Source organism: Caretta caretta, chromosome 9 (assembly GCF_965140235.1).
Source record: "Caretta caretta isolate rCarCar2 chromosome 9, rCarCar1.hap1, whole genome shotgun sequence".
NCBI classification, from domain to species: domain Eukaryota; kingdom Metazoa; phylum Chordata; order Testudines; family Cheloniidae; genus Caretta; species Caretta caretta.
Genome location: NC_134214.1, coordinates 101,223,816 through 101,236,110, shown reverse-complemented (window position 1 = coordinate 101,236,110; position 12,295 = coordinate 101,223,816). Strand labels below are relative to the sequence as shown.

The window sequence follows — 12,295 nt, the reverse complement described above, 5'->3', positions numbered from 1 at the left end:
TGGAACACATGAGTTATGAGGAGAGGCTGAGGGAACTGGGATTGTTTAGTCTGCAGAAGAGAAGAATGAGGCGGGGATTTGATAGCTGCTTTCAACTACCTGAAAGGGGGTTCCAAAGAGGATGGATCTAAACTGTTCTCAGTGGTAGCAGATGACAGAACAAGGAGTAATGGTCTCAAGTTTCAGTGGGGGGGGTTTAGGTTGGATATTAGGAAAAACTTTTTCACTGGGAGGGTGGTGAAACACTGGAATGCGTTACCTAGGGAGGTGGTGGAATCTCCTTCCTTGAAGGTATTTAAGGTCAGGCTTGACAAAGCCCTGGCTGGGATGATTTAGTTGGGGATTGGTCCTGCTTTGAGCAGGGGGTTGGACTCGATGACCTCCTGAGGTCCCTTCCAACCCTGATATTCTATGATTCTATGATTACCTGTAGATGTGGTGGATGCTCTGTCAATTGAGGCTTTTAAAGTTAGAGCAGCTCTCCTCGAGGCATACAGCTGGAGGTTATGGGTTTGACGCAACAATCACTGGGTGAAATTCTCTGGCTTGTGTTATATAGGTGGTTAGACTAGGTCATAATGGTTTCTTCTGGCCTTAATATCCATTAACTTCTGGTGCATATCACAAAGGTTCACAGCTGCCTCTCTTCTCTGTAGCAGCAGAGCTTGGCTGATCTTGCCTTGGGCATGACTGTGTTGCCAAGTATATTCCCTTGGCTACCTGTGCCTTTCCTCCTTTGTAATTAATTTACTCTGGGGAGGAGAGTGGAACGCCTTGCTGTCTTTAAGGAAAACTTAATTTCACTACAGCAGATACAAATTTAATTTCACAAAGGTTTGCAATCTTTTTGGGAGGGAAAGGCTGGCAGAGTTTTTCTGCTATTCGGTACTTCAGTCTAACCTTTTTTTATCTGCTTCGATTAAAGATTCTGTCTCCTCCTTAACAGCCTCTCTGCAGTAAAGGAGCATCGTTGCTCTTTCAGTATTGCCCTCCCCTCCACTAATCTTGAGAGGATTACAAAGAAGTGCTCAGTTGTGTGTGGTTATTTTTGAGAAGAACCATCCTAGGCAAGAAGTTATTTTCCTTTTTGCTTTCTTTAGTTCTTTCTGGTACCAAGGGGAGAGAATTCTTTCTATTGGCTGAATGGTCTCTCTTCCCTCAAAATCAAGTTCTTGTTTTCCTCCCTTATCTAATCTATGCCCTTTTGATCAGCGTCTCTCTCTAGTAAGGAAGCTGTCAGCTGAAATTCTTCTTAAACCCCTGAAAATACAGTAAGTTCTTGGTCATGATAATGGTCTCTCGGGTTTCACAGTGGCTTGTTTCTAGTTCAGGAATGTATTCACTGTGTGTCGTTTTTCTGTTAAAATGTATTGTTCGTAATTTGCATAATGGGTACAAATCTCTGATATGGTGGCATTTTGTTCCTGGCTTTACAGCTTGAAGACTGCTTCTGTTTGACACTCAAATTGATCAGATCTTGTTTGGAAAAATGCTTGGAGAGTGTTTCTATATTTTTGAAAAGGGTTACACAAATGGAGACATGAAAGCAGTTGCTGAAACTTGCTGTAGTCTAACTCCTTTACGGGCCGGGAATGGAACAACACTCAGTTATGAATTAAATAAGCTTGTTTGCAGGGATGGGGTAAGCAGTGTCTAAGGGCTTGTGTACATTGTGCCACAGTGTGCTCAACAAGGCTGAGCGTTCGAGAGAGAGCACAACGCATTAGGGCCATGGCCCTGTCTAGACCCTGCTGGCACAAACTGGAAGATGTCTCATGCACATTAACATAGTCCTGTGGGATCTCTGCATAGGAGAGAACGTGCTCCGAAGTATGGATAAATAAAATCAAGACCTCTTGGGTTCAACCCATTGTGTTGGCATGTGAGCGTAACCCACAGGCTGGTCAGTTCCCCCTTGTGCCCCGTTCAGAAGATAGGAGTTACAGCCCCCAGGTAGAGAGCCTGGCTCAGTCTCTGGAGACTCCTGTTTCTTGCTCTGGAGGTCCCTGGTTCCGTCACTGGTGTTGTGCTCTCTAGAATTACACCGGAGGAGCAGTGCTTAGAGTCTAGCTTCTTGTGAGCCTTTAGAGAGGCAAATTTCCTGTCTAGAGACCAGGCTGTGCTAGGGTATGATTTTGTGGCAGCTCTGGGGGTGGGATGGGGAGGACAGGATTGGGGGAGGCAGTGTCCTCTCATTCCATAGCCAGAAAGAATGAGTTCCCTGTACACTGAATGCTGGCCAGGTCAAGCTGGGGAATCTCCAGGGAAGAGCAGCTGCTTGGAACCCAAAGGGTCAGGAAATGCTTAGGATCTGATGCGTGGGGGCCAGAGGCTTCTGGGAGGAGGCAATGTAGTCTGATTCACCTTTGTCAAGGAGGGAAGTGCCTGTATCACACAGCACCTGGAGGCCCTGCTGTGCTCGGTGTTCTCCGTACACTTAGTCAGAGAGGCTTCCTGCTTGAACAGTTTCCATTCCAGACAGTTGCTGGGAGGAAGGAAACACTGCCCACAGAGGGAGAATGAGACTTGCCTAAGGTGCCATAGCACCTACTGAATACCAGCACCTTAACGACAAGATTCAGAGTAACAGCCGTGTTAGTCTGTATTCGCAAAAAGAAAAGGAGGACTTGTGGCACCTTAGAGACTAACCCATTTAAAGTGAGCTGTAGCTCACGAAAGCTTATGCTCAAATAAATTGGTTAGTCTCTAAGGTGCCCCAAGTCCTCCTTTTTCTTTTAACGACAAGAACATCCTTTCCCTCTCTCTTCCCTTCCCACACTCTGCCTGAGAAAGGAGCTGAAACCTGGTGAGATCAGGTGTTATAAATTCCAGACAGAATCAACAGTTTGTCTCCCCACCCCACACGCCGCCATGGGAGATGTCTTGAAATGAGCACCTGCTCCTTGCAGTACGTGAAGCCATGAGTTCAGTTAACAGGAAAGACTGCCACTGTATTTTCACAGTTGATGTGAATAAGTCTTCTTGTAATCCAGTGTCAAGGAAAACAATTTAGCAGGTTTTGTTTTTCAGATGGCCCATGCATTAATGCGGGAGTGGCTGCTTTGCTAAAATATAGACGTTAGCTAAACTATAATGTTTCGGAAATAGTTGGCAAGCAGGTCTCTTAAGATTGAGTTAGAGCAATAGTTTAACTGGTTTCTGCTGCATGCTATATAGATTCTGAATACTTTGTTTATAACGAAGTTTTTGGAGTATGATCATCCTACCACTTAAGGTACTAGATTTATTTACAGTTGGCAAATGATAATCTAACCTATTCACTCCATCTTCTCCCCGTTATTCGTGGAAACAGCTCCCTTCCTTTCAAGGTAGCACTGTCTGTAGGTACTCCGTACTTCTATTACTCCCCAGTGCAGGTGTTCTTTTGAAGGGCTTGTCTACATGACAGGTTGTCAGTATAATTTGTCGCTCGGGGTGTGAATAAGCCACCCCCGGCATGATGTAAGTTACATGGAGCTAAGCGCTGCTTGCAGGTGGGGAGTCATGATGCCGACAGGAAAGAGCGCTCCTCACCTGATGGGCTTCAGTGGCTCAGCTGTGTTGCTGCAGCATGTGGCCCCTGCTTCAGCTCCGGCTTGGGTGGGCGGTGGTGGGAAGCTGTAGATGCTGTCGCCGTGTGTCTGTCTCTCCACTTCCCTGCTTCGCCCCCTCTTGTGCAGATTGATTTCTGGGTTTAACTTTTCAAGGGGTTAGCATGAGTCTTAACAAACAGGGCTGTAACCGGTTCCTGCATAGTCAACTTCCGCCGTCTCTCTAGCACGCTCCTGTCTCTCTGCCACCAGGGTGGGAAATTATCTGCACGCTGTCACCAGAGGGGCCTGCTGATAGGAAACGAAGGGAGCTTTTACTGGGAGGCCGAATCTCCGGGGCGTGGCTGGCAATCTGGATTTGGCTGTCCCGAGGACTGAGTCTAAAAGATGCAGCCAGAGTCTCTCTGCCTTTGAGGATTCCCACTGGACAGTGCTTCATCCTCCCCTCTCTCTGGCCCTTCCTGGAGAGATGTGGTGGTGCCATCTGTCAGGCAGGAGGCGAAGAGGTAATACTGGGACACATATCTGTAGCCCCAGTCTTCGTTTTTGAACAACTGCTGCTTACCCCTAGGTGCAGCCTCCTTGCTCTCAGTGTGCCAGGTGAATTCCCCCAGGAGAGCTTCTGCTGCTCCACGTTTGGAGTGAGCAGGGTCCTGTCCCGCATTGCGTGTCGGAGGTAGAGCACACAGCATTGAGCAACCTTCTCTCCTTAACCTCCCTCTGCTTTCCATCTCTGCCAACCAGACAAAGAGCTGCTGTGAAGCTACAGATCGCATGCAGCAGGTGTGACTGATCTCTCCTCCGACTTCCCTGCCTCTGACAACAGCACAGTGAGGGTGCTAGGTGGGGCCTGTGGCTGCATTCCCAGGAGTAACTGTGCTTTTAACATGAGCTTTATTAACTACTTAATTGCTCCGGTTGGGATTTCCTGCCAGCTGAGCTAATGCTAAATGTCTCTGTGCCTAATGGCTTGAGTTTCACAGTCTCCAGCACTGGACCCAACCTTGCTGATTGTATAGCCAATGGGTATAGCTGTACATTGGCAAGGCTTGCTTGTGTCGTAGAAATCTTTGAGTAATAGGAACTGTCTGAGCCCTTCCTAGAATAAGTGGTGGCAAGTCTGCCCCCAGCCTGGGTTTTCTCCAAGACTGCATGGAGAAGCCAACACTCCTTCTCGACCAGCTCCCCAAAGTGAGGATTCTGGACTTACCAAATCAGCTTTTTGTTTTTTCTCTCCGGGAGATAAGTTTGAGTGTGGGGAGTTCCCAGGGACATCCGGAAAAGCCTCTTTGCAGCTCACACGCAAGAGGGCTTGGGGGATTCCACCCTTTGGTCTCCGTCCCTCCATCTCACACTGCCCCAAACAAATCCTTGTTCTTGAAGGAGCCCAGTGCATCCACTCCAACACTGCAAAACTCTCTCCCGGAACCTATCGCGGAAAAGTGAGCTCTGGTAGAAACATCCCAGCGGGAGAGCTATTTCGATAATCCCCAGCTGCTGGGGAAAAGTGCGTCTGCATGGTGGAACTCCTGCAGCGCTCTGTCCCACGGCTCCAAATCCTGTCGTGATCCCCTGCCAGTGCCCTGGCAGGGCTTGCCGTGACCAACTCCAAACTGTATTTCAACTCCCCTGATGAATTCGGCAGATCCCCCGGATATTGGAAGCTAGTGCTATAGTCTCGGGAGCGAAATATCTTCCAGTCTACACGCAAATCAGCAGGGCAGCAGCAGAGCAGGTCTCTGCCTCTCTTGGTGTGCTTGTCTTCAGTGGTTTGCCAGCTGCACCCTGGCAGGTTTCATGGAAAGGTGACGTTTGTCAACATACTCTAGGTGACCTTATTGGATTTGATTCTCCTCTGGATGCTCCCTGCCTGTGTGTCCCACGCCACTTTCACCTGTTTGCCTCTTGGGGCACATCTACACTGCAGTGAAAGACCTGCAGCGTAGCCACAGCAGGCCTTTGTTGGCTGACTTGGACTGTGGCTGTGGGGCTAGACACTTGGGCAGGAGCACAGGATATGAAACCCCATGACCTGGGCTCCAGCCCACGCCTGAATGTCTAGGCTGCTATCTTTAGCACTGCAGCCCAAGCCCTATGAGCACCAGTCAACTGAGCTGGGCCCTGAGCCTGGTGCCGGGTGTTTTACTGCAGGGTAGGCATACCTATGGAGAGCTCTGGGAGTCCCTGCATCTCTGGCCGGAGACGAAAGCTCAGTGTAAACAAATCCAAGCACTTTTATTCCCATTGTGAGAGTACTTCCTAGTTCCAGGAAGCAGAAAAATTGGGAGTGGGTGAAGGGGGAGGGAGACAGTTGGGACATACAATGGGATTTTTTAAAGTTTATAAATTGTCCCATAAACCAAGTTCTAACTGACATTAAATCAGAGTTAACCATCTGAGCCGCTGCAGAAACAGGGAGCAGTGGATTTAAAAAGTACAGATAAGCGTGGAATTCAATTTAGAGCTGGCTCAGCATCTTTAGAAGAAACTTCAAATGGTCCCGCGCCGCTCAGTGGCAGAACGTCTCCGAGGTCCCTTCTGGCCTTGAAACCTGTAATGAGTACTCGGTTATTCCCTTCCTTAATGGGGAAAAGAGGACTGCCTGCATTGGCCACAAGATGCTCACAATAGCTAGGTGTTGGAAGGATGATATTTTTGCGGTAAACACGGATTTCACTGAACACACAGGCATGCGCACATATACACGAAAAACCATTTCCACTGATAGCAATTTTACAGATGGGCAAAGGAAGAGCCGTGCTGCTTGGGAACGTTGAGTTGGATTTAAGAATATATACTTGCCACATTTTGACGTGTGATGTTGACAGATTGTTTTAATGGTTTTCGAGCTTTAACTCTTTTTGAATCTTAAAATCTGTCATTAAATAACTAATAGACTCCCCCCCCAATTTCCTGCAACTGTGAAAATTTAAATTGATAATGATGAAATAAACATTGATGTACATCAATTATTTAAAAAAAAATAGAAATTTGAACACTTCCAGCTGTAACTAGTGCTGGTAGAAAACATCAGAAATGAAGGTAACTATAATAAAATCTCTCATGCTTCAGAGCTTCGGCCGATTGCCTGCAGGAGTCAGGAAGGAATGTCTCTCCCAAAGTACATGCATTTGATTTTCTCACCTTCCTCTGAAGCATCAGAGATTGGCCACAGGTAGACATGGGATACAAGGTGGGGTGGGTCAGCGCTCGGAGGCAGTACAGAAATCCTTTTTAGACGCCCAACTGGTGTCTTGCTCATATGCTCAGGGACATACCAAGTGGGGGCCTACAGCGATCCGTTCTGGGTCCGGTTGTGTTAAATATCTTTCAGTTATTTAGATAATGGCATACAGAGTACACTTATAAAGTTTGTGGACGATACCAAGCTGGGAGGGGTTGCAAGTGCTTTGGAGGATAGGATTAAAATTCAGAATGATCTGGAGAAATGGTCTGAAGTAATTAGGATGAAATTCAATAAGGACAGATGCAAAGCACTCCATTTAGGAAGGAACAATCAGTTGCTCACGTACAAAATCGGAAATGACTTCCTAGGAAGGAGGACTGCGGAAAGGGATCTGGGGGTCCTCGTGGATCACAAGCTAAATGTGAGTCAACAGTGTAACGCTATTGCAAAAAGTGTATTAGCAGGAGTGTTGTAAGCAAGACATGAGAAGTAATTCTTCCACTCTAGTCCACGCTGATTAGGCCTCAACTGGAGTATTGTGTCCAGTTCTGGGCGCCACATTTCAGGAAAGATGTGGACAAATTGGAGAAAGTCCAGAAAAGAGCAATAAACATGATTAAAGGCCTAGAAAATATGACCTATGAGGGAAGATTGAAAAAACTGGATTTGGTTTAGTTTGTAGAAGAGAAGACTGAGTGGGGACATAACAGTTTTCAAGTACATAAGAGGTTGTTACAAGGAAGAGGGAGGTGAATTGTTCTTGTTAACCTGAGGGTAGGACAAGAAGCAATGGGCTTAAATTGCAGCCAGGGCAGTCTAGGTTGGACATTAGGAAAAACTTCCTAACCGTCAGGGTGGTTAAGCACTGGAATAAATTGCTTGGGGAGGTTGTGGAATTTCCATCATTGGAGGTTTTTAAGAGCAGGTTGGACAAACACCTGTCAGGGATGGTTTAGATAATACTTAGTCCTTCCATGAGTGCAGGGGACTGGACTGGATGACTTTTCAAGGGTCCCTTCCAGTTCTATGATTCTGTGATTCTATACTGACCAACAGATTTGGGGTTGGGAACGAATTTCCCCCCATGTTGGATTGGCAGAGGCCCGGGAGATTTTTGCCTTCCTCTGCAAGATGGGGTGCGGGTTGCCTGATGGGATCATCTGGGCATTTCTTACCTACTGAGTTCTCTGCCATGGCAGGGGACTCAGGTGTTGGTGGTAGCTTTGTCTTTCCTGTTCTCTGCCTGTGACACAGCAGGTCATTCTTCTGACCCCTGATCTGCTTTAGTCTAACTAAACTCATTGGACTAAACTTAGGGGTAGCTGGGTGAAATTTAATGGCTTGTGATATACAGGAGCTCAGATCAAATGGTTCCTTCTGATCTTAAACTCTACAAAACTTCATTTGGGAACAGAGCTGAAATTCATAGACCTGAAACTTGATGTGCACTGGCTTCTGTATGCAGAATTTTGTTTCTCTGACAATACTCTAGGGATGTTTAAAGCACTTCCGAACAACGAACGAAGGGCCGGAAGTACAGTGACTGCAAGCAAAGCTGTACCTGCCCAGGAACGAGTGCTTGCTTAACGCTTCGACACCAGACCCAAGCATAGAGGAAATGCTGGCCAGGTTGCCAGAAACTTTTCCCATTTACACATGGACAGATGCGAGATTTCGGCCATTGTCCCTGGAGAGTCCATGTCACTGAACATAAGAACGGCCAGACTGGGTCAGACCAAAGGATCCATCTAGCCCAGTATCCTGTCTTCCGACAGTGGCCAGTGCCAGGTGCCCCAGAGGGACTGAACAGAACAGACCAGACCACTGGTTTTTCTTTCCCCAAAGCTAATAGCTCAGTTTCTCTTTTTGTGCCAGCAGCCTAGGACCTTTGAGTAATCCTGCAGTAACAAACGAACGTGCTCCTCCTGAGGCTGGGAAAGGATTTGGTAAACAAGGAAACACACTGTAGACTTCAGACTTCCAAATGGTGATACCAAGAATGAGAGGACAGGTCACATCATAGGTTTTCATGTGCTGGCAATGGCTCGCTGACCGCTTCTGGTGTCTGGGGAAATGAGTGTCTGATCAGTCGCATGTGCAGGGCAGAGCTCCACGCTCTCATGTCAGGACCGATCTTGTTGGCAATAAAACCCCAGAGAATTATCTCCGGCTGGACCTGAATCAAAGGAATCTGAGGAGCCTTTGCAAGTATGTACTGTAATTGCTGGTAGCCAGGGGGCAAACTCTCCCCGCCCTCTCAGATGTCTGCAAACCTGGCATTTAACCTCTGGCCCAAAGCAACAGCCACCTCCCCAGAGATGTCATCCTCTACTAGGCCTCACGCCCAGCACACCTGGCTCCCTTTTAGCTGAGAGGAATAGAAAAACCAAGCTTTCAGCTTGCATCAAATACTCCGCTCTTTTCCGGGTGTGTGTGTGTGTATATGGCAGCATCAGTGCTGGCCTTTCTGACCTAGTATGGCCATACGAGGGGTAAGCTGAACCCCACGGCAGGAGGCATGAAAGCCTCACAGATGTGACATTTCATTGTTGGGGAAGGGAGAGAAGCCTTCTCAAACTGCTCTGTAGAAAGGCCTTTTGCCCCGGATGGTTGAAAAGACCATGTGGCCATCCAGGCATGAGCAGCCCTCTCTAGAGTTTCCGAGGAGATGGGGAAGAAGGCAGAGCAATGTCCCATCATCCTCGCCACATGGAGAGAAGCTTCTGGAGAGGGCCTGTGCTCCTCCGAGAAGATGGAGGTACGGGAGGAGGTGTAAGTCACAGCAGGAAACGCAGTGGCTGAGGCTGGGAGCGGAGGGGAAGGCTTTCTGCAAATTAATGGCAGCTTTTACTGACGCCAGGCATGAGTGAAAGGGCAGAGGGGGAGATGCTGCCACTGCAGCGTGCACCGTATAGCAGTGAAGGGAGTCACTGGGTTACAAAACTGCAAAGGGCCGTAGTCCATTACCATGCAGCTGACTAATGAAGAAAGAGGGGTGTGAAACCAGCTGGCATGCTGTCCATGCAGTCCCTCGTTCAGGGTTGGAGTGCCCTGAGCTTGCTAATATGGTCGTTTTAATTGCCTTCTAATTTTTTTTTTTTTTTTTTGAGGAAGCCACCAGACAACTCAAAATCACAAGTCTCATTAGCAACATGCCGCTCTCTTCTCAGGGAGCCATTGCTCCTAGATGAGTCTCATTGTATGGGGTGGGGGAAGGTGCATGTTCCTTCCTTACTGCTTGTTTACGCTTTAAAATCTCTCTCTCCATGTTTGCTTACTGGAGTAAATGGGTAAATGCTGGCTTCCTGCTAGTTTTTACCCTGAGGTACTAAGATGATGGGGCATGTTTAGGAATATTGGAGTTGCCTGGCTTTTAAAGTAGCCTATAGGTGCTAAGAAGGCAACTTCCATAAGAAGCAATTAGAACTTGCTTTTCACCTAGAGCCAGAAGTGTTTAACGTGGGCTGTCAGGATGTACGTTGTTGCCTTGTACTAGACTCTCTAACATTACAATGTTGTGCAGAAATTTTAATGTTGCAGAACTTTTAAACTTCTGCTATTAGCTCCTTGCCTTAGCCCAGACCGGTTAGCAGGCTTTTCTAAATCCTGCTGTGCCGCAGATCCAGACACGCCCAAAGCTGAGCCGTTGGATTTTAAATGGGGCGTGCACGTCTTCACGTGGCTAGTGGCATAATGCTGCCTGGCACTTCCAGCCATCTTAGGAGTGGCTTGTACTATTGGGGAACTGTTTGCCCATAGGTTCCTCCAGCTTGATGGAGGATTCCTACTTCCTAGGTTAAGTCGCAACCTTAAAACGTGCGTGTGTGTGGTTTTGTATCCCATGTGCTCAGTGAAAGCCGGTGACTAATCACTCGTGAATCATGCTAATGGTCTCTAGTAGTTCAGCTGTGAAAATCTGAACTGATCTCTCCACTGTGGCTTTTGGTGAATCGCCGTCCTCCAGGAGGACAGGGGCCCCATTGCCAAGCCCCAGCTCAACCTGACCCAGCCCGCCCTGGCTCTCCCACACTTGCTGTGCCCGGTGCTGTCTTTTATGTTGGAACTGTGATGGCTGTTGCCCCTCCCTCCACCTGCAAACCACCCCTGCACATAGATATCACTCTCTCCCCACTCCCTTCAGAGAGAGCTAGGGTCCCATTCTCCCCCTCGCGCTGTCCCTGCCTCCATAAACCTGATTTTGACCCTTCAGGGAAAGTCGGGGCTGTGGCGGGTAGATCTGCTGTGCCCACGTGCCTTGCTGCTGCTCCTGCCCTCCCAGGAATGTCTGTTTGCAGTAGCCACAGTCCTTTAAAAGACTCCTCCTAACCCAGAGCCTGAGGCAAAGGGCCCCTGGATCCTGGCTGTGGGGGTGCTGCATGGAGGGGTGGACCCACAGCCTGTCGTGTCGTCCCCCCCACCCCCCCCCCCACTCCAGGGAAGATTCTGACTGGGACGTGGCTGGAAGGAAGAGCAGGCTTAGCTTTCTGATCCCCTGCACGTGCTAGCGAGGAGAGGGCTGGTCCGGACTGCTCTCCCTCGAACAGCTGGGAGGTGTAGCAGGCAAGCCAGCAAGCTCAGGCGGCATGTGAGGGGAAAGGGGTGGGCTTGGGGGTATGAGGAGGGGGCTTCTGAGTGAGCGTAGCCTGTCTAATCAAACCAGTCAGACCGACCTGGCTTCAGAGGGTCAACCTGAGTCTAGCCGAGGGCCGATTTCCCAGGGTTCCAGCTGGCTACAGTGAAGAGCAGGGCTCTGAGGGAGTGTTTGCTGGAGCAGGGCTCTGAGGGGGTGTTTGCTGGAGCAGCAAGGAGCGTTAAATAGTTCTTCAAGACCAGGCCAGGTGTTTAACAGCTGTGAATACAAATCCCGGGGTACCTTTGAGCTTGTGTGGCTAATGCCATAACTCCCTAGCTCAGTGTCTGGTGCGTTTAGAAGTGGTACACTGTTTGACACAGAGTTTTGACCCAGTGCACATCTGGGGAGTATGACACCAAGTGGCAAAGTCGTAATGGGGCAGCGGTAGGAGATACTGGTCTGCCAACTCCTTGCTTGTATTCCCTTGCCTCTGCCCAGACGTGCAGTAGAAAGCCATGTACTCTCCGGGCTTTCCGTCCCCAGCTGGGGAGTGTTGCTTAGGCTGGAATAGTTCTGTTTGCTTGCTCCAGTTCAGGACGATTGTGCGAATGACGTAGATGGGGCTTCACTAGCTGAATCCTGTATTTTCCATCTGCAGATCCTGAAACCGCTCTATAGCGCAATTCTCCGTCGGGCCGCAGTCTGCTCCTACGCAGCCCTAGCTGGGACGTTGACCCCAACAGAAATATAACTCGGTAGGTAAGACTAGCATGGCAACTGGGGAAAGAGAAGGCTAAAGTGGGGGGAGGGAGGGAACGAAGCGGGGGAGAATGCCCCAGCAGACAGGGCATTGTACTGGAACTCTGGAGGAGCTTGGTTTTAGCCCCACCTCTGCTGCGTTCTATCCCTATGTCTGTGACTGGCTTTGTGCCAGCAGGCAGGTCACCACCGTGCCTCAGTTTCCCTGCCGTTAAAGTTGGGGGG

At 48.8% G+C, this 12,295-nt stretch overlaps 1 protein-coding gene across 7 annotated transcripts in view; it reads left to right on the top strand.

Moving 5' to 3' along the window:
* The window catches only part of PLS3 (plastin 3), an 86,240-nt gene that overhangs the window by 30,195 nt on the left and 43,750 nt on the right, over positions 1-12,295 (top strand). For 5 of the 7 annotated variants that reach the window (XM_048864111.2, XM_048864117.2, XM_048864112.2 and 2 more), the window contains exon 2: positions 11,970-12,066. The exons of the other annotated variants lie outside the window; for them this stretch is intronic. The gene's annotated coding sequence lies outside the window, so the exon portion shown is untranslated. The remainder of the gene's footprint in view (positions 1-11,969; positions 12,067-12,295) is intronic. 7 annotated transcript variants of the gene reach the window in all.